Here is a 20058-nt window from a genome sequence, read left to right on the forward strand (position 1 = left end):
CTTCTTTCCCCCTGGGGAGGTACGCCGACGCAGCTCGCCGGGGGGCGGAGCGGCGTCTGGTTTCCACAGGGACCCAGTTCAGCGAGTCTGTCCTGGTCCCTCCCCCGCCCCCCCCCCTTCCCTGGGTTGCCTCAGGCAGCCCAACCCGCCACCACGCCGCATGCTCAGGCAGCAGCGGTTGTGGTGCCAACCTCTTCCGTTGGGACCGGTGCCGCTCCCGCCGCTGCCTCGCCGTCCTCCAGTGCGTTGGAGGGTGCCGAGAGGATGGACACCGGGGACCCCGCTCGGCTCCCACCGTCACCGCACCGCCCGTGCCACTTCTGGCGTCCCCGACGCCCGCGGCGGTGGCGGCTCAATCGAAGGGCTCCCGAAGGGGGACCAAGTCCGGGGGCCCGGTTCAATGGACATCAGACACGTAGCCTGCCTGCCCCTGGTTAGTACAACAGGGGACACACTTGAAGACCAGGCTGACACGCTTGCACAACACTGAACACGTGTTCAGTTCAGCACACTACACAAACACTTTCATGAAACACAAAACATCTGCAGAAAAGAAGTCCCTGCGTGATAACAACAAGTCGCACACTTCCTACAATACTCCTTTTTCCTAATCCATAATCCAATACTCCTTTTTCCTAATCCTAATCATCCTAATCCATAAGAAAGGAGACGTGGAGGACTTGAAAAATTAAGGGCCGATCAGCTTACTGGCAGTCGTCTACAAGGAACTTACCAAGGTAGTCGCCTACGAAATATCTGCTACCTTAGATTTCAGCCAACCTAATGAACAAGCAGGGTTTCGTAACGGCTATTCAACAATGGACCATATTCGCACGATCAATCAGGTGATAGAGAAATGCGCCGAGTATACTCAACCCCTATATATAGCCTTCATAGATTATAAGAAAGCATTTGATTCGGTCGAAACCTCAGCAGCTATTCAGGCATTGCGGAATCAGGGTTTAACGAGCACTACGTGAGAATACTAGAGGATATCTACAATGGGTCCACAGCTACCATCGTCCTCCATAAGGAGAGCAGTAAAATACCGGTAAGGAAGGGCGTCAGACAAGGAGATCTCTCCAATGTTATTCACAGCATGTTTACAAGAGGTATTCAGAACATTGGATTGGAAACAGGTAGGCGTAAAGGTTAATGGAGAATTCCGCAGTAACCTCAGATTTGCTGATGAGGTTGCCTTGCTAAGTAACTCGGGGGACGAATTGCAAAGCATGATTACCGCTCTTGACAAGCAGAGTAGAATCATGGGCCTGAAAGTAACATGCAGAAAACTAAAGTAATGCTCAATAGTTTCGGAAGAGCACAGCGGATTGAGTTAGTTCGCGAGGCAGTGGAAGTGGTAAGCGTTGATAAGCGACGGCGAACGGTTGAAACGGGCTGGTCCACGGCTGGTGGACAGGTATTCTTCGATCTCAGATGGGCGCTGGCCGGGTCGGGGCCAAGGTGCGTCGAAGGAGAATCCTCGCAAACAGAGCCTCTTCTAGGGGCAGCGACGGTAGGTGTGGTCGGCCTCCTCGCACTGGTAGCACAGCGGACGATTTTCGGGCGTTCGCCACACGTCGGCCTTCCTTGGGGCGGGGGGTTGCACCGCAGGTGGTCGGGCCGGCTTCAGGGGACGACGGTACGGAGCCTAGAGGTGTGCACGGACTCGGCCGAAAGCCCGGGCTCGGGACACCCGACTTACTTTTCACCCGGGCCCGGGCCGGTCTCGGGCCGAAATGTAAATGCTTCGGACGGGCCGGGCCGTCCTGATGGCCCGGGCTGTCCCCTGCACAGTGAAGCAACACTAAGGTTTTCTATGATATCACAGAAACTACATGTTGCTGACGCGGTGAAAACACGGATCAGGACTTGTTATGTTTAATTGGGGTTGTTTTGCCCGTTTAATGTTGGTTTTGCCTGTTATCATTTCCCTTACGACGCATTTTACCACCTTGAGGCAGTTTTCGCTTACAAACGTGCCCCAACCAGGCGCGGACCCCTACCGTATTTGGGTTGGAAACACGCAGCCGGGCCGGGCCGGGTCGGGCCCGGGCCATAAGGTTAAGGTCTCGGGCCGGCCCGGGCCGGCCCGGGTTGGCCCGTCGGCCGTTTTCATCGGGTCGGGCCGGGCCTACTGCGATAAGCACCTGGCCAGGACTGGGCTCAGGCCCAATTTTTTGGCACGTGCACAGCTCTAACGGAGCCTCGTGACGATAGGGCGCAGGTGGGCGAGGGCGACGGACAGCAACTGCGTAGGCCATGGCTTGCGGCTTGCGGGCTGCTTCTGGCACCGTTTAAGTTCCCAGCACTTGCTGCACTTCTTCTGTAATGACGTCGGTAAGGGAAGCGACTTGTGGTTGCGGCGGTGTTGGGAGAAGTTTCCGCAGCTCCTCCTTTACTATTGCGCGAGTAGTCTCGCGTAGGCTATCTGCGGGAATTCGCGTGCTGTCGACGAAATTCGCATTGGCCGTGCCAACAAAGTTGCGGTCATACTGCTTAGTACGCATTTCGAGGGCTTTCTGAATGGCGTTGGCTTCGGTCACGAATTCGGCGACAGATTTGGGCGGATTGCGGGCAAGTCCAGCAAACAGTTCCTCCTTCACACCGCGCATTAAGAAGCGTAACTTCTTTTCTTCCGCCATGCAAGGGTCAGCCCGCCTGAAAAGCCTCTTCATCTCTTCGACGAACACAACAACGGTTTCGTTAGGGTGTTGTGTCCGCGTTTGCAGCAAGACTTCGGCCCACTCTTTTCGCACAACCATGGTGAACGTCATCAAAAATTTCGTTTTGAATTCGTTCCAAGATTCTAGGGAGCCCTCAAGCGGTCAAAGACGACACCGAGAAATTTGGGATGTTTGACGTAGGATATCTGCGTACCTTCTACACTGAGCGTACATCGTGAGACGTCACGCCGTGTGAACGCAATAGCTGCACACTTCTGAGGGGAAAAGATCAACCCGCAGCATCTGAGGTACTTTCGCATCTCCAGGATCGCTCTCTGAAGTGCGGCGCGAATGTTTCGGCGGTTTTTGCCTGAGGCCCAGATGGAGATTTCATCTGCGTACAGCGAAATATTGACGCCTTGGGGAAGAACTGTTGGCAGGCGTATAAGGCATATGGTGAAAAGAGTCGGACTCAAGACGCCGCCTTGAGGAACTCCATGTGTGACAGGATGCTCGGTCGATGCTCCAACACTGGTGACCATATAGACGTACCGATGTTGTAGGTAATCGCAGAGCCACTTCAACATACGTCCTAGCAGCCCTACGAATGTCATCTCTCTTCGGATAGCGTGGCACACGAAGATCCTTGCTGAATCTTTCAGGTAGAAGAACACTTGCCTGAGTGTCCCCGCGTCGTTCCATCGGTTAAACAGTCTGACCCGTTCGACTTGCTCCAACCAGTCTTCGGGATCTTCCGAAGGTGACCCATGGAATGCGGGGGGCTCCCTGGGTTGTTGAAGAACGAGGGTAGGATTGTAAGTGCTGGTCATGGTGCCTGCGCTGATCATGGTGGTTTTAACGACGTCTTCTTTTTTCACGTTATCCGGTAGCAGTTCAAACTCTGGCTGAAGACCTTGCTGTCGGCTACTGACACGAGTTGGGCTCGCTTGTCGGCTTAACGAAGGCTTCGGGTGCATGTTCCCAGTAGGTCTACCAGATGTCACGTAGACAAAGACGACGCACCTGTCTTAAAGGAGAAACAAGTTTATTGGAGCGAACTTGTGCTCACTAACATCTCAAAGAATACATAGGCTGCGAAGAAGCAGTCAACAAAGTGATGTGCGTAGGCGACTGTCGGTGAATCGAATACCGCAGTGTCTGCTCTGCGGGAATTTATCTTTGGGCGCGAGTGCTTTTGAACCGTCGAATTACATCCAGAACACTGTAGATGAAGGAAGATTATTTTAACCTGTTGACGTTAGTTCGAAACGCTCTCCCTACCAAAACAGATAACACGTGCGGCATAAAACTAAAGAATGCAACACGCGCTTCACTTGGCACACAGATAACACAGACCAGCGTAGCCGGGTGGTAAAAACAAAACACAAATAAACGAACGCAATACATGGCTCGCGGCAATATCTACTTAGGCCAAGTAGTGACACCGGATCGCAACCATGAGGCAGATTTAATTAGAAGGATAAAAATGGGGTGGAGTGCATTCGGCAGGCATTCTCAGATAATGAATGGCAGCCTACCATTGTCCCTGAATAAGAAAGTGTGTGACAGCTGCATCTTACCGGTACTCACTTACGGGGCAGAAATTTCGAGGCTCACTAAAAGGGTTCAACTTAAATTGAGGATGACCCAACGAGCAATGGAACGGAAGGTGATAGGTGTAGCCTTAAGGGACAAGAAGAGAGCGGAGTGGGTCGGGGAACAAACGTGTGGTAAGGACATATGACTAGAAATTAAGGAGAAGAAACGGGTGTGGGCAAGGCAGGTAATGCAAAGGCAAGATAACCGTTTGTCATTAAGGGCAACAGAGTGGACCCCCAGAGAAAGCAAGCGTGGCAGTTGGCCGCAAAAAGTGAGGTGCGCAGGGGACATCAAGAAGTTTCCGGGAATAAATTGGTGGCAGTTAGCGCAGGACCAGGGTAATTGAAGATGGGAGAGGCCTTTGCCTGCAGTGGGCGTAGACAGGTTTATGATGATGAGGAATATTATGACACCTAAGGCTGTGTGAAGTGTAAAACTGCGATTTAAACATTGACTGTTAGGGGCAATTGCCCTGGGGCAATTGCATTTGAGGCAAACGCTGCCTGTTAGGGGTATTTGAACAAGATGGGGATAATATGGTGATAAGAAAGAAAATCGGTGCTCTCTCTGCTCACGCGACATGTCCTAGTGCATCAGCATGTTGTGTAAGTGCTTATATAAGAGTCTTAAGGGCGTAGTCATGGAGGGGGTGTTACGGGGTCAGAAAACCCCCAAAATTTTCTGAGGTGTGCATTGTGCTCTACCCCTTCCTTTCAGCCTTTTTTCTCCCATGCTATTTCCCCACATTAATCATCATCATCATCATCATTCTCTACTAAATGACGAAGGCCATTCACCTCCACCACCCCCTGTCCTGCACTGCTCGAGTGCATTCTTCACCCCAAAATCTTCTGCTTCCGCCCCTCCGTCTGCTTCGACTTCTTCAAGTCTCGCCTCGCGTACCCTGGGGGTCCACTGGTTGTCATTTCGTCTCTCCACATGGCCGGCCCAAGTCCATTTCTTTTTCTCTATTTGAACTATTATATCATCTACTCGTGTTCGTTCCCCGATCCAGGAAGCTCGCTTCGTGTTCAAACGTGTTACTGCTATCATCCTTCGTTCCATGCCCCGCTGGGGGGCCGACCTAAGATTTCTTTCCAGTTGTGTGGTAATGCGCCAAGTTCCCGCCCAATATGTCATCACAGGCAGCAGAGTGCATTGGTTGTACATTATTCTTTTGGGTGATACAGGGAGCTTGCTTTTCATTATTTGGGAGTGTTGGCCGCCTGGACATAGTGAAGGGGTAACAAGTTTGTTCACGAAATAGACTGTTTTGCCCCGATAAGGATGATAATTTTATCGTGAAGGTCAAACAAATAATGCAGATAATCACAATAGCAGATGCTGCAGGGGCGATGCACAGGTCCCTTTCCGGCGATTTCTCTATGGCATCCCAGAATCTTGTGTGCGTGATTGGCGGCCGCTGACCTAAGGAACCACCAAGAAACATGACCGGGCGATTGTAGTGGGGCCTCTAGTTCCGTTTGATCACATCACTTGAATGCTAACGTGCAGTTAATGCGCTTATAACTGCGTCCTTTGTGCTTGACGTACTACGTCACTCCTGCCAGTATTACGTCACCTAAGCGCGAAATTCGAGTTTTTCAATATTGGTTACGTTTTTTTTCCGTTAAAAACATTTTCCGCGGCTGGAAAGCAGTCGAGGTAATTACCAACGGCTAGTTCTTTCATATTAGTCAAAGTTTTTTTTTTTATCTTTATGGCTCATTTAAGATGTGGTTTGGCCGCACGCTGTCTATCTGTTCGTGTTTATTTTTTTACCGGCGGTGTGCAACATCCCCTGAAAAATATTTCTGGCCACGCCCCTTGTCTCCCACTTGAAAGAAGGCGCGTCTTCGTTTAGTCATGTGCTGCCTGCACTGATTTGAAGGGTACAAGGGACCCTTTTTGACATTGAGCATTGGGAGGCATCCTGGATCTGACATTGTCTCCCGCTTGGTTTAGCGGAGAGGGGCGACGAAGCGGGAGAAGACAGAAGGATTCATGGCCCCACTCGAAGCAGCTCTTGAGACGGCTGGTGAGAGTTGCGGCACGACACTGCTGGGGAAAGCCCTGAACAGCGTGCCTCGGCATGTCTATCAGGAGCTGCGACGAAGCATGAAATGCGTATTTCTCCCCGTCGCCGTTACGTGTGAAATGAGGTGGATTTTGCCGTCGTCATGCCGAGGAAAGCCTGCAACGTTCACTGAGCCTTCTGCATGGGAGGGCTTGGCGGGAAGCACGAACACGAAAAGGGGCTACGCTCGTTCTGTGAAATAGAAAGAAAAATCAAACTAAATCTCCTGATCGTATCCCAGAGATACGTTAGAGTAGTTCCTCCGAAGCGTCCCTCCTTTGGAGAATCGCTTCGAGCTGGAGTTAGTCTATTTAGTCCAAAATTAATTTCAAGAATCTGCTGAACCAGATGCTTGAGTGGAAAAGAGGTTCATAATTCAGGTCAGTATATGTCCTGCATGCCTTGAGCAACCCTTAAGTGTTTTCTTGTGATCAGCAAAAGCTTTCTCATCAAGCAGAGCGCATGATCATGCTTGATTATAAATACGCGAGCGAAGAAACAAACCTTGTGGGTCTGCATGGTGTCCGGAAAGGGCTGTGGTGCTAAATCGACTTGCTCAGCTGTCTTGAAAGGAATCCTACAAAAACTCACATAATTAGGGTATCACGAGTTAAATTATTTTCTTGGCACAATGAAGTCAAGAAACGCCGCTTAGCAGGTTGCGAAAATTCCGCCGGAAAGCAGGTCAGTATTCGATAATGGAGCTCTCAATGAATGTTCCGCACTGAACAAATAAAACAGTAAAAAAACACGTTGAGAACTCATTTGTTCTCACCGTGTTCTCAATGTTCAGCTGCGGTGAAATAAACCCTTTGTTGTTAGTGGGCGCCCAGTCTCGTCTCGCCTTCTCTTTGTCCTGTCTTAGCGCTGTTGTAGAACTTAAAGTATGTACCAACAAGCCCGCGATAACACCGTTTTTCAAAACCTATTTTACCAGGAAAGACTAAACTCGTTTCATTCCTGATGTTTCTCTTGATTTTTTTAGCTCGAGAAATTCCACGATGTACAGGTGCCCACGACAATCTCAAATGGCAAACACTGAACACGAGCTGAGTTCCGGCGTATTTATTTATTTCCAATACTGTTTGGTTGATTGACTGTAGGGTTTAACGCGCCGACGCAACGCATGCGATGAAGCTCGCCGTAGTGAAGGGCTCCGTATTAATTTTGACCACCTGGGGATCTTTAACATACGCTGAAATCTCGTACACACGGGCGTTTTTGTCCAGTACTGCCACTCTCAGCTTGAAATCGTTGCAGCTGGGTCGAGCAAGTATGCAGTGCATTCATATGCCACAGTACGGGCAAGAAACAAAGAACGGAATGAAGTACACAAACCAGACATTCGTGACATGATGGCTATAAGTTATAACAAACTTTTCGTTGTACACAAAGCCAACGGCACGTATCCTATAATTTTAACGTTTTCAAGACAACATATCAAAAGAATCAAAAGAAGAACATGATCTGTTTCCACGGGCAGATAACTGCAAATACGTGAAGCTTTGTCTCTATACGGCTGAAAGTGGGCTGGCCTACGTTGTGAGTCGCAAAACGAGGGGGACAAGCTCGCAATAACATTTATGCAGCAGCGTTCATCGATCGACTTTCGTGCTTTCTATGGATCCCTAGTTTGTGATGATCGAATGCCGAAGAGGTCAGCTTGCTTCATCTACGTTCAATTAGGGTGCGTGGGTTCCCCGTCGCGCACAGTGTGCTTGCCGTTCTCAAACAAGCTTTGATTCCGCTCTATATTAATTTTGTCTCTCGAAAACAGAAAGCCCTTCAGCATCTAAAAATAGGCCGTACATGTTTTGAACTCACTGCTGGAAAGCTATTGACGGAAAGGGCTGTTATTCAAGCGGGAAGTTGGCCCAAGTGTATGATGTTCAGTTGCAGAGACTTCTTGTCCATCTTCTTGCAGGTTAATAACGGTAGCCATTGCGTACACCAAGAACTGTCCTGTGGCGTTCAGCTACACGCCCCGCGCCGCATACAGGACGAAGTTTTGATTACTATATATATATATATATATATATATATATATATATATATATATATATATATATATATATATATATATATATATATATATATATATATAAGAAAACTTTCAACAAGGTAAAAGCACGACTGTTGCCGACGTTTCAGCAAAGAGACTTGCTTTCTTTTTTTTTCAGTTTCCTTTTCTTGTGTTCTCTACCAGCTTCAAAAGTTCAACTGCTCCCTATATATATATATATATATATATATATATATATATAAATATATATATATATATATATATATATGATATTAAATGGCTATATACTATAGCCATTTATACTAATAAATAATATACTATAAATGATAATAAATGGCTGATGGCAAATGAGTTCCCACATTTTCCTCTTTTCTTTCCTTGGCTTTCTTGACTGCCTACCCATATTTCTGTCTTAATTCAACGAGCGCGTCATTTCTTATTTCTGATTCGCTACATGCATAGCGAAGGTCTCTGTTCTGGCAGTCTTGGTGCCAAAGGTAGCTTAAGAGGGTTCAACGCTGGTCGACCACTCTCTACATGTCGTAGACACTCGAGTCAGGGCCAGGGGTTAAAAAGAAGGTCCCCTTCACCCAGAGTAGTCCGAGTTGCGCTGGCTACCACCCTCAAGTGCAGGAAACAAAAAAAATTACACCATCTTCCCATGGGGAACCCTGATGAGGATGCGAAGCATCGTGGCGGTTCCATGTGGTTCCATTGTGTTGCCGTTATGTTGAGTGATCTGGTTTTTACTAGCGTCAGAGGGAATTCCGCGTCCGGGTCCACACCGGTGGCAAAGGCACGCAAGTGCTGTTGTGTTACGGTGAGTAGGCGGTGGTTCTCGAGGCGCCGAAACTCGTCCATCATGTTCTTGTCGATGTTGTCTCTGTGGTAGAATCGGTAGTCTCCGTCAGCTTTGGTGAGGTAAAGGTTGTTGACATTGGTGCACCGGCTGAGAGCAATGTACACGCCCTCCTCTTCGCAGCTTTGTCTTCTCGTTCTTCTTCTTCTACGGCGGTTCCCCTACGGGAAGATGACGACGGCGGTTGAACGCGAACCTATCTCGTGATGGATTCTTTGGTTGGCCAATCCCTAGGGGCATCCTGCCACAATCAGCATCAGAGGCGCTGCGGACGGGGCTGGTTGAGCTGCAAGGCGCGTGGCGCTTCCCGCCACAGCTTTCCCAAGGGAAATTCAGCCTCCCCCTCTAAAGGTTTGTTCGTCGTTTCCGTTGACGTTCAGCTTCGCGTGCCTTCGTTGTATCAGTAGCTTCTTGACGTAGTTTGAATGAGTCAAGGACATAAGGCGCGTTCGTAGCACTTGCTCCTGTCCCGGATTTGTAGCGTAGTGGGAAGAGCACCGCGTACCTCCCGTTGCGGCCAGAGAGTCGTGGGATCGAAACCGGGCGCCGCTAACTATTTCTTTTTTTATCGTGTAGTATCGCCGAGCTGTGGGTGTAAGGAGGAGAGTTGCGCATGCGCAGTGAGCGTGTGGACGGCGCCGCCATCAACGACGCAGGACAAGGCGAGCCTAAGAAATGCTCCGCATTTAAAATACCTTAACATTAATACCCGAGAAAGTGGTGGGGAAACAGCCCCGCCGGTAGCGTAGTGGTCATCGCACCAGACCGGTATTCTGGATGTCGTGGGTTCGGATCACAACCGGCGGGCATTTTTTCACCACTTTCTTTCTTTCTTTCTCTCGGCGCGCTTTCGATTCCCATTGGCAGCGACACACGTGTCGCTGCCAATGGGAATCGAAAGCGTGTTTGGGAATCGTGTTAGGGCAATGGGAATCGAAAGCCCGGCTAGGAAACGTGTTTCCTAGCCGGGCCTTCGAATAAGACTCCTAGAAGACACAGACAAGGGATGTACTGGCTGGATAATCTTCCCCACGGGAAGCGAATAGTTCCCGAAAGGGAAGGAAGTAAGACAAGGAGACACCACCTCGCCAAACTTGATTACAGCATGCCTTGAAGGGGTAATAAAGAGGCTTGACTGGGAGAAGGCAGTATTACGGGAAGGATGGGAATATTTGGGCCACTTAGGATTTGCGGGCAAATAGTCATGTTCACGGAACCTGGTGAACACCTGCAAGAGTTGCTTGAGGACGTGCCTTCACAAAACTTGCCGCATATTCCAAGATAAATATGTATAAATCAAAACAAATATTAAACAAACATGCAGGAAGACCCAGTTAACCCTAGATAACGGAGAGTAGAACGCGTACACGAATGCAACTAGCTTGGACAAGTCGTAATTGCTGATCCCCAGCATGAAAAGGAAATCCCGGTGCAGGATAGATATGGACTGGGGTGCGCTTGTCAAATAATGAGTAGTAGTCCAAATAGGTCACAGGGAACAAAAGAGTACAGGTAAACCTGGATGTAACGAAGTTGACAAAAGTTCGGAGTTTTTCGTTACATCCAGTTGTTCTTTACATGCAGGTTTCGAGTAAGGCTCGCTGGAATGAACAAAGGGAAGCCGAAATGCTAGAAATCAGTGATGGTGAACTCACCTTTCATGGATATATTTCACAGCGAAAAACTGCGCGCGTTGCGCCTCCTGCTTTCGCACGAGCTTAGGCACTGCTTGGCGTTCCAAAGAAGCAAGGTAACCTAAGTATCACTTTTAACTTTTGACACTTTTCGGCGCCTTAACGCGTTACAAGAACCAAATTTATGTTGAAGGGTGCCTTCTTGCGAACTTGACGATCTTTACCGCAATCAAGATTGTTGGGAGGGTGCCGGCTGGAATACTGTACCACGCTGCACCACTCTTCATTCTCGCCAGCGGAGACGGCATTTAAAATTGTGCGCTTTTCGTGAAAAGAGGCAACTTTTCGTTTTCTATCAGCACCACTCATCACCGACGAACCGATACCACAAATAGAAGTGGGGACGCGCGACTGCACACCGCCAAGACGGCCTCGCGCCTCAAAACTTGTCGGGAACCGAAACCGCACTCACACGTGGAAACGCACGGTAGTTTGGGGTGCGGGCGAAAGAAAAACGTGAAGGGTAATTACTCTTGCTACCTGCCATGGCGTCACGCTACACAAGCAGGACCAGAAGTGACTGCTACGTACACCACGGGATGGGGCTAGCCCCTTCATTCATCATCCTCATCATCATCGCCGTCGACGTCGTCGTCGTCATCATCATCATCATCGTCGTCGTCGTCGTCGTGATGAATTTCGTGTTTAGGGGATTCCAAACGTTTTTCACTGCAGCTGTCTCCTTACGGTAGTGCTAGTACTCGCTAAATTAGTTCATTTGTGTGGCCGATTTTAGAGTAAACGTGAAAAAAACAATGACTGATCAGCCTGCCGACTTCGTTACATCAAGGTTAACCGCAGCGACGTTTCGTTACATAGAGCTCGCAAACATATGGGCTTCAATGGGGGTGGCAATGGGGAATTGAAAAACTGCGCTAAACCCAGGAATTCGTTACATAGAGGCTCGTTACATCCAGGTTTAACTGCACAACCAACGCGTATTGCTGTGGATGAAATCTGGAACAGAAACTTTAAGCCTTACCAAACAACTGAAAAAAAAAACATAGGTTTCTTGGGTTTTCTGTTCTTAAGAAAACTTAGAAAACTAGAAAGCAGGGGAAGACCTTTAATTCAATGGAGGGACGAAATAAGGAATAAAGGTACAGAAATTAGGGCAGGAATGTCAACTGGGCTATGGCCTACTTTGCTATCCTACACTTGGGAAAAGGGAGCAATGGGAAAAACAAGAAATCACACACACACACACACACACACACACACACACACACACACACACACACACACACACACACACACACACACACACACACACACACACACACACACACACACACACACACACACACACACACACACACACACACACACACACACACACACACACACACACACACACACACACACACACACACACACACACACACACACACACACACACACACACACACACACACACACACACACACACACACACACACACACACACACACACACACACACACACACACACACACACACACACACACACACACACACACACACACACACACACACACACACACACACACACACACACACACACACACACACACACACACACACACACACACACACACACACACACACACACACACACACACACACACACACACACACACACACACACACACACACACACACACACACACACACACACACACACACACACACACACACACACACACACACACACACACACACACACACACACACACACACACACACACACACACACACACACACACACACACACACACACACACACACACACACACACACACACACACACACACACACACACACACACACACACACACACACACACACACACACACACACACACACACACACACACACACACACACACACACACACACACACACACACACACACACACACACACACACACACACACACACACACACACACACACACACACACACACACACACACACACACACACACACACACACACACACACACACACACACACACACACACACACACACACACACACACACACACACACACACACACACACACACACACACACACACACACACACACACACACACACACACACACACACACACACACACACACACACACACACACACACACACACACACACACACACACACACACACACACACACACACACACACACACACACACACACACACACACACACACACACACACACACACACACACACACACACACACACACACACACACACACACACACACACACACACACACACACACACACACACACACACACACACACACACACACACACACACACACACACACACACACACACACACACACACACACACACACACACACACACACACACACACACACACACACACACACACACACACACACACACACACACACACACACACACACACACACACACACACACACACACACACACACACACACACACACACACACACACACACACACACACACACACACACACACACACACACACACACACACACACACACACACACACACACACACACACACACACACACACACACACACACACACACACACACACACACACACACACACACACACACACACACACACACACACACACACACACACACACACACACACACACACACACACACACACACACACACACACACACACACACACACACACACACACACACACACACACACACACACACACACACACACACACACACACACACACACACACACACACACACACACACACACACACACACACACACACACACACACACACACACACACACACACACACACACACACACACACACACACACACACACACACACACACACACACACACACACACACACACACACACACACACACACACACACACACACACACACACACACACACACACACACACACACACACACACACACACACACACACACACACACACACACACACACACACACACACACACACACACACACACACACACACACACACACACACACACACACACACACACACACACACACACACACACACACACACACACACACACACACACACACACACACACACACACACACACACACACACACACACACACACACACACACACACACACACACACACACACACACACACACACACACACACACACACACACACACACACACACACACACACACACACACACACACACACACACACACACACACACACACACACACACACACACACACACACACACACACACACACACACACACACACACACACACACACACACACACGCGCGCGCGCACGCGCGCACACGCACACACGCACACACGCACACACGCACACACGCACACACGCACACACGCACACACGCGCACGCGCACGCGCACGCACGCACGCACGAGCCCATACATACAGACAGACAGACAGACAGACAGGCATACTCGATCCAGGGGTCCATTGGCACGGGCCGCGTATTCTGCTCTCTCCACCAACTTCCGCTGGACGCCGAGGGAAGAGCTAGCCAAGCGCTCTCCCAAAGCTCATAAGTTTGGAAGGGATTGGGCGGATCAAGTGGGTTTTGTGTACAGCCACCGACCATTTGAAAAAGTGTCCCGGATTCCCCACAAAAGTGGCACAAAGGGGAATACAGGGTGGGGGCTATGTAGTGGTGTGTAGTCGGATGGGGGTAGGCGTTATTTTTGAGAGCTCTAAGTATTCTATCGTGGCCCCTGGGTAGTTGTTTGTGCGGTGGGGCGTTCGTTTGTCTCTGCAGCCGCTAGAAGCCAGCTAATCAATTACCCCAACGAAGACAGTAAAATTTAAGTGCAAAACACAGAACAATCGTCAAGTACCATGCGACATCAATGCTCCTGAAACATAGTGTTCAAAGTTGTTTTGTATACACTAGGCCCCTTGATGGATGTTGTGCCGCAGTCAAGAAGGAGGCTGCTTCACCACTATCTGCTGCTCCACATGTTTGTCCATTTGTCTTTGTTATAGATAGCTCAGGCCTTGCCATACCAAAGGAAGCTGTTTGCTGCAGTTCTTGTGACAGCATCGAGGTGTACCGCACGTCATCCACCGGTGAGGACGAATGTGCCTGACTGCAACCCTCACATATCACAATATACGGGCGATAAACACGGACTTGACGTGCGTCTATTTCGTACTACAGCACTTGTTCTGAGGACTCGGGTGGAGCCATGAATCATGCTAATGATCCCTTCTCCGCGCCCTGCCTCTCTATGCCGAAAAAGGGATGCCTGGAGAAGCGGTTGACACCAGGCTAACGAAAGGCGAACGGACACGAACAGCACGGTATAGCATCACTCCAACTTAATCGCCGAGCCTCCGCTTGCGCCAACAACAGCCGTGAATGCATTTCCCCGACGCCGTATGCGGCACTTCTGACTCGTACGGTTGTTGAAACATGCAATAAAAAGGTTTGGTGCTTCGCGGGCGCTGCCTTCCGCCTTGCGCTCGGATTTTGAGCCTGGAGTTTCAAAGCACACCATCAGCCTCATTCGATCAATTTTTATTTGCGGATTTCAATTTAGATTTACTACTTCAAAAATAGTACTCACAAATCGTCGCGAATATACAGACAGCGGACCCCGAGTCAAAGCCTCTGGTGGGACCTTCGCTTCAAAAAACGTTTCGTGAAATGACAATATACAGCAAATGTACGCTCTTATCAAAGGACACCGAAATATTAAATGCAGTATCAAACATTTCATTCAATCTCGAGCAAAGCAGGCAAAATGTGGCAGAAAGGGAAAACGCGGACGTAAGTTGTCCGAAACGCACGAAAGAAAATTCTCTCTGGCACAGCTAGTGTTGCGGCGAAACAACAAAAAGAAAGGTTCAACAGAAAGGTTCTATAGAAAGGTTCAAAAGAAAGGAACAACAAAAAAATTGGCCGCGTATCTGCTCCTTTCGTTGCAAATGTCGTCAAAAGACGATAGTCTTTATCGACTTTTGTCAAGTAAATGCCTCCATTCGCTTTCCCGCTCACCTGATGTCGTTCCTCTTGCGTCGCGCTCCTCCCAAGGTAAAGACGCCAAAGGTTTGCTGAAATAATTTTAAATTTCCCGCGTTCCACTGCTCCAAACCGGGTGTCCCGATGTCAACGCTGCCGTACTGCGAAGACGCGCGTGAATCGAGGCGCCCTACTTCAACGTTTATAGAACCGCGTTTCTCTACTCCACGTGCGTTGCAAGCAGAGCGTGGAATCTATCTAGTGGAACCTTTCGTAAGTGTTGCCGGTTGATTTCTTAAAATGCCGCCAGAAGCTATAGTGGCGCGGGTGACAGAAGGCGACGGCGGAGTGAATTTTTTTTTTTTTGCAGTTGATTAAGTATTTAATTTCGAAGAAATCAAGCATGTATGATTTTTTATAAAGGAACACTGCAAATATCACTCCTGTATTTATTTGTTGCCTTACATTTGCGTAATGTCTTGTTCTTCTTCAACAATGTTGACAAGTATGAACATTACATCGGACTTAGACGGGCACATTTAGCTGTGACTATATAAGACTATTGCGCAGGCCTTGTTTCAGTTTGGCCGGGAGGCTGAATAGGGTCACAGACAGACAGACGGACAGACATACAGAAAGACCAAAATTTCTGGGTTGGAGTAGCCCAAGAAAGACTATGGTCTTTAAAAGAAAAGAAAGAAAAGTCCCTTCTTCGTACAGATTATTAAGGCAATAGGGGGGGGGGGGGGTTACGATAGTGTTTTATTGGGGATGGCTCTATCCTAAAGATAAATTGTTTATAAGTTTTTTCTGCTTTCCTTAATATTGCAACCCTTTGTCCCCAAGAAATGGCTGCTGTCCGCATATCTGGTTGGGTATATTTTATTCCGCAATAGGTGTAATTCAATGAACATGAACATACGTTATTTTGAGGCAACTTCTGCAATACGATGATTAGGTTGAACTGCAATAAAGTAACAACAGGTAAGAGACTGTAAAAGTAAAGTAATGAACCAACATTTTATTGCCACGAACTGCAAGTCATAATGTGCAGAAACCGGAACTTCAGGCACAAAAAATCAATATTTTAGCGCCTATAATTGGCACTGAAAAGTGCCATTTCATGTAGGCACCAACTATTCTTGTTGAGGTATATATACGCTCAATTCATATTTAATGTTAATAATTTTTTTCGTCGTGAAAGTGAGCCACACAAGAGTTTCTAATTTAAGATTTACGTGAAATGCAGGGTAATTCGACACCAAAGGAAAGGCTTGAAAGCCATAACAAACCCAATCCATCTGAGTGAATTGTGCTCGCAGTTGTACCTCGTTTAAGTCGATAATTGTGTGCCAAAAAACAACGCCTATCGTCCACTCAAGTTGGGGGAGCGTACTGCGTACTTCTACTTCGCGCGATCCAAAAAATGATTGCATTTGGAATATCAGAATGTTTCGTGCGCAGAACCTTCGGAAGTTCTTTATTCATAGAAGCCCAACAAGCCAACCAAATCTTGCGATATTTTGTTCTGTTGTAAAGTTAGCGTGCCCCTAATGGGTCAATGTAATAAATGTTTTTATTAAACATAAATGTCTGTTTTGTTCTTTGCAAGTCTCGGTAGAACACTGGTCAGCGCGGTTCACTTCACACTCTTATTATTGGCGGAGCTTTGGGTGACATGAAATGCTCCGCCGTATGCTTAAACATGCCCTCCTCCAGGGGTGTTCTGAATGGCATAAAATACTCCCCTAAATGCCAGGAAAAACTCCACTCCTTAGCGGAGTAATGAACAGCATAAAATGCTCTGCAAAATTCCCCAAAAATCTCTCCTCCCCAACAGAGTAAATTCCGAGCAAAATATTACCCGCTGAATGCCTGAAAAATCTCTCCCGTAGGGAAGTTTCTGAAATACTCCCTCTTAGGGGAGTACATAAAACTCCGTATACGGAGTGCGCTAGAGGGCAAGCCATTTACCCCCTATCCGGAGTATTTCTGTTTAGAGTGTATGGTAGTAGCAGCGGCCATTGCCACTGCCATGCGATTAGTCGGATTTGCGATTGGGGCTGTGTGAGCGGTGGCGGGTCGAGACTGCGAGCGTTGATCCAGGTGCCTTTGAATGGAGTTCAGCTGGCGGGTGATGTCTATACGCGCACGAGCTCGGGGATGGGCTGTGGGGCATGGACGGCAGGGACGGTGAGTGGCGGCGATGGCAGAAAGGCTTCGTTGGCTCGGTCCGCGATCTCGGCGAGTTGGTCTAGCGGTAGAGTCGGCTATATACTGGAGGATGGCTTGTGCGTGTGACGGTAGGCGCTGAAGCCACAGGGTTCTGAGAACGCAGTCGTCTACTCGCACGTCACATAGCGAAGGCACGCATATTGCGCAGGAACTGCGATGGCTTGCGGTGACCGAGCTCTTCGTACTGAAGTAGTTGGAGCACTGTCTTCTCTTCCGAAAGGGAAAGTGGCCAGATCAGTTCCGTCTTGAAATGCAAGTAACTGTAGTTAGCCGGAGAACATGCAAGTATGTCGTGTAGCTCAGTCACGTAGCGGTGGTCCTGACGGGCGATGACGTAATCGTAGTGCGCCCGGTCCCGGGTTATGCATGCCACAGGGGAAACTGCACTATAACTTGTGCGAACCAAACCTCACGTGAATATGCCCAAAACGGTGAAAGCTTGATGGCGACGTGACAGACATCAGGTTAGCGACTGCCGCAGGAGTAGCAGCGCCAGCGTTGACAGCGATTACTTGAGCGGGGCCTTGGGGGACGTGGTCCGAGCGGGATCGTCCAGAATCGTCGCACGAGTGCAGCTCGTTTTGGATTTGATGCTGTTGTTCCTGAAGTTGCTGCTCTTGGTTTTGAATCCCCTGTTGCTGGGCTTGCAGTTGCTGTTGAAGGTATTTCACGCTTCGGTGAATAGCGGCGAGGGCGTCCTGATCGGAGATGACGGTGCGTATGACGGAGATTAATGTAGCCGTATGGCTGCATTGAGGACGTTCCTTCGCAGCAACTTTATTTTGCGATCTGTTCGATTTCCGGGCCACCACATGTGGAGAATTATGGCTTTACTGCTTTCACACGAAGCGCATTTCAGCAACTGATCCTTGCCGGGGTCCGTACAAAGTCCTTTGGACTCGTCTGGGCAGTAAAGTGCGCGCTTCGTGCTTGTGCTTCTCGAAGTTTTCTTTCACGCGCCTCGGCGATCTCAGCCGCCGCCGTTCGACTGCGCTTGCTCGAGTCGGCGGCTGTGTCGTGTGCTGTTGAGAAACACGGTCACGAACACCACAGGGAAAAGAATAAGAAAACAGAAATAGAAGGGGAACGGTAAGGATAGATCGTGAAATGGTGTGCCCAACGTTAGAACGCTATGGACGTTAGAGTTCGGTGAGTGTCCTAGATTATACAGTCTTCCGTGCTGCATCCAGTGTTTCGTACCAATCCATTAATTTAGGAAGCACAGAAGCGCTTTTGTTGCCTTGTACGTCGAAGGCGGAGGAAGCAAAGGGCCCAGGAGTATCTCCTCAGAGAACGGCCGCTGTATTTCTCGAGTAGTTAAATCAGTGTTAGCTGCTGTAATGCTAGTGGTGGAAACTCTCGCTCCTTCGTTACGCCTAATTTATAAAGTTTAGCTCACTTCCAATACCGGTCACTAGGCTTCGGCCATAATCTATAATCTTCGGCGAGCCTATGGCACATCCTGTGTTAAGAAGCTCCACAGTATCCCATCAAACCGGTTTTCTTAACCAGTATAACAAAATTTGAGTATTCAGCGGCTACAGAACATAAAAAACACTCGCTGTACAAAATTATTGCATATTTCTTTCATTCACACAGCAAGAGCACCAAGAGATAACTCTTTTTAATAATAGCAGCAAAAGCCGCACTAAAGGCACTCGAAGTGTGGCAGAGAGAGAGAGAGAGAGAGAGAGAGAGAGTTAAGCATGAGTCAGACGGGAACCTCAAATGGAGAGCACCGTGTAAACCCCTTGCAGGCTCTTACTGTTTCGAAAGGGCGCAGCAAAAGACGGGCTGCCCTTTTCCCCCGCTTCCTGCTGCACAGCTTAAAAACTCGCGAATCCCGACACGTGGGATTGAGCGAGGCTTATTGCGCGCTCGCATTCTAAAATATAAGCCTCGCGTAACGTCA

General features: G+C 48.7%; 1 protein-coding gene across 2 annotated transcripts in view; it reads left to right on the plus strand.

Annotated features, from left to right (window-relative positions):
- LOC144173652 (neuropeptide F receptor-like) overlaps positions 1-20058 on the plus strand; it is a 590379-nt gene that overhangs the window by 284438 nt on the left and 285883 nt on the right. The window lies entirely within an intron of this gene.

The sequence above is a fragment of the Haemaphysalis longicornis genome, unplaced genomic scaffold (assembly GCF_048455015.1).
Source record: "Haemaphysalis longicornis isolate Haplotype H1 unplaced genomic scaffold, Haemaphysalis longicornis Haplotype H1 scaffold_1, whole genome shotgun sequence".
NCBI lineage: Eukaryota > Metazoa > Arthropoda > Arachnida > Ixodida > Ixodidae > Haemaphysalis > Haemaphysalis longicornis.